The sequence below is a fragment of the Lucilia cuprina genome, chromosome 4 (assembly GCF_022045245.1).
Source record: "Lucilia cuprina isolate Lc7/37 chromosome 4, ASM2204524v1, whole genome shotgun sequence".
NCBI lineage: Eukaryota > Metazoa > Arthropoda > Insecta > Diptera > Calliphoridae > Lucilia > Lucilia cuprina.
The window spans coordinates 59018412-59022171 of NC_060952.1; the positions used below are offsets into that span (position 1 = coordinate 59018412).

Here is a 3760-nt window from a genome sequence, read left to right on the forward strand (position 1 = left end):
AAAAATTATATACAAATCTCAAAACAACTATGATGAAAAAAAATTTTTTTCCTAACAAGTCAACTAATTTATTATTATTATATCTCTATAAGAAACAATACACAACAATTTCGGTATCGATGTTTGAGAGTTATCGGTATTGTGTCTCATTTCGGTATCGGTATTTAAGCGTTAACGGTAGTAGTGCTGAAAAGGTATTTTAGCGGTAACGATAGCTTAGCGATAACGATTAAAAATTTAATATATAATGAAATCTAAGACTTTTTCTATATTGTTAGCTTTTCCATTTTCCATTTTCCAAAACTTTTTTGTACAAAACTACCATTTAACATACAATTTCTCAAAAAAAAATTTTTAATGGCCTCTAAGCGACCTTATCCCAAAGATACTCTGAAATCTTCTCAATAACAGCAACATTCAAATGTTAGCCTTTTCAGTGTTTGGGCTAATTTTCCGAACACTCCATGATATTAAAATATTTAATTTTTTAATCTAATTATTGAATACAAAATAAATTGATTTAAATAATCAGTAAAATAGTTAAAAACAATAAAATAATAACGACTTTTAATGGACTGATGCTTTATTATTTATATTTATTTTCATTATTATTGAATACCTGGGCGCCATTTACTGTCAAGTAGCGCAAGTTTAATCTTTGCCTTTTATTGCTGTAATGTAATAGTGAGAATTTAGTTGGTGGCTATAAAGATTGTTACCGGCTGAGTTGTTTTGCTGCCAACTTCTACTTGTGTAATGAGCAAAAATAAAGTAATCGATTGTAGATCTGGTTATGATATTTAGATCCTCAACAAATTTGTTTGTATATCTAGGACAAGAGACAGAAGATAATAATTGGTCTAATATTTATTTTTATTATAAGAGAGACGTTTTCCAATATTGTTGTTGAAAAAATTGAAATACGTTCATGGGGTATAGAATTTCTAAATGCAATTAAAACCAGTGTTTACTTTTACTAATATATTAGTCAGCATTTGCCGCAAAATACACATTTTTATCACTCGTCATACTACTCGTCATAAACTTTTTCAGATTTAAATAACATTGCTACTAAATATTGCCGTTCTGTTTTTATGTTTAACTAGAAATATTACAACGTTACACTGCAGTTTCTAGCAACACGAATGAACAGTATTAATCTCTTGTTTGTTGTACAAGAAAAAAATATATTTTTGTGCTATAGCAGCGCACACTCAAATCTGTTGAACTAATAATTGCGCTGAGTTTTTCCTAGCAGCAATTAAATTTTGTTTTGCAACTGCTAGCTGCATTGATGTTACAATTTGAAAATATTTAAATATGATATATATGCATACATGTTATTGGGGTAAAATGTAGAGATATATATTAGTAAAAATTAATATGCTAAAGTTTTATAATAATTTAAACAAGTTAGAGTGCTATATTCGGCTGTGCCGAATCTTAAATACCCTCCACCAGCAAGCTTCTTCTTATTAAAATCCATTTAACTATCAAATGTTAAGATAACTCGACAAATGTTTTGTTTCCGTACTAATTTTGATTAAGCCCAGAAAAATTTATATTGAGTTTCTGTTGTGGAACTCGTACTGATACCATGACTTATTATGAAAAGATCATGCAGATGCCAAAAATTAGGAGAACGATTTGTGTATTTTTCCGACATCAGTATTTATAGTGAAGTAAATATGTTTGAGTGATTTTTGAAACGATTTAAATGACTGTTAATCAAAAGTATGATCAATATTAGGCCAGTTTGAAAACATTTTATCAGAATGATCTACCTATACACAGAACATACTCATTTCGAATTTTATCGAAATATTATCATTTAATAGTAAAGTAATCAGCAATTTTCAGAAATATGCATTTATGTAAAATTTTACCTCGAAAACTTTGATTGTCAATTTACATTTAAATATTTTTTAGAAATGTACTATATTTATAAAATTATATATTTATAAATTATTATTATATTATTATATTATATTTTTTATGATTTTCTGGAGGGAATCTTGTATGGGAGCTATGACCAAGTAATGACCGATCGAGAAAAAAAATTAAATACCATTTATCCGTATAAAAGTAGTATTTATGCCAAATATTTTATGGGTATCACTATTTGGTAATGAGTTATGTGCTTTAAAGTGTTTTCCTAAAAGGGATCTTGTATGGGTTCCTGTATGAACTGATCAGAAAAACTTTCACAATATTATTTCTCTGTTTATGAGCATCACTTGTGCCAAACTTTATATGGATATCTTAATTTAGTACTGAGTTATGTGCGTTTAATTTATTTTCGGGAGGGGACCTTGTATGGGAGCTATGTCCAATTGTGGACCGATCAGAAAAAAATTTTATAGTAATATTTTTTTATGTGAGAGCAATACCAGTACCAAATTTTTTTATCGATATATTAGTTAAGTAAAGAATTATGTGCGTTTAAGGGATTTTCGCGAGGGGACCTTGTATGGGAGATATGACCAATTATGGAACGATCCAGAAATGTTTTGCTCTGAATGAATTCTATTGATATAAAATTTTATTCTGTGATATTTTCAAAGATATCGACATTGTGACGGAAGTTATTAACAAAAAACCAATTTTCCGGGAATATGTACTTTTGTATGGGAGGTATATGAAATTGTGGACCGACCCTGGCGATTTTCAGCAGAGATGAAGCCCTTGCGTAGAAACGAATATATGGTGATTTTTATGGAATTAGCTCGCACAGTTTTCGAGAAAATTACATCAGAATGTGTAAAAAATGCTTATTTTTTTGAGGTTGTTTCAAATTTTTATTCATAACTTTTCCCGATGTGAACCGATTTTCCTTTTCTTAGTTTTAACGTGAGCGTGTTTTACACAGACAGACAGACGGAGAGACGGACATAGCTTAATCGACTCAGAATTTCACAAGGACCCAGAGTATATATAATTTGTTGGGTCTCAGATGAATATTTCATGGTGTTACACACGGAATGACAAACTTATATATACCCTCTACCACCACTTATGGTGGTGGAGGGTAAAAAAATTGTTGTTGTGCTTCAAAGAAAAAATTCTAAAATAATAAAACCTTATATGGAGTGTTTATTGTTTTGTCATAACCAAACAGTATAATTCTAAGTCGAAAGGGAAAAGCTCTTCAGCGAGTCGGCGATAATATTTTAAATTGCCGCCTGAATATTCGCAATATTTACATAAGCATGCCATATATGTATTTGTGTATAGTTCTACAATTTAAAGATTAATTAAGGATAATTATTTTTCGCAACATAAAAATAGTTTGTAAAATATACATAGTGGTACCTCCCATATGAATTAAATACAGAAATCGTTTTTCTCGGAAACTATTAGAGTCAGAATCTTCTAATTTTGACGAAAAACTTTAACTTTTATTAGGGGGCTTGGAACCCTCATATGAATTAAATAAATATGTATATGTTATTGAAAACATGGCTACCCCATAAAACACTACTCAAATTAAAAGCGTTCTTTAGATGTTTTTATTATTTTGTTCTAATAAATAAACATTTCTGAGCAATGTAGTTGTAAGATAATATGCTTATACTTATAACAATTTTATGACCAAATGATAGTTTTAAATATTTTTGTGTTGTAGAAATTAATAAATTTATAATCACCTTGTATAAAACAGGGTGAACACAAATAATTAAAATATTTTTTGTTGAATTCTAATGAGCTTACTTTACATATTATTCAAATCACACTGCTAAAATGTGGAAATTATTATATA

At 28.8% G+C, this 3760-nt stretch overlaps 1 protein-coding gene across 1 annotated transcript in view; it reads right to left on the minus strand.

Annotated features, from left to right (window-relative positions):
• LOC111690106 (thyroid transcription factor 1-like) overlaps nt 1-3760 on the minus strand; it is a 250405-nt gene that overhangs the window by 156383 nt on the left and 90262 nt on the right. The window lies entirely within an intron of this gene.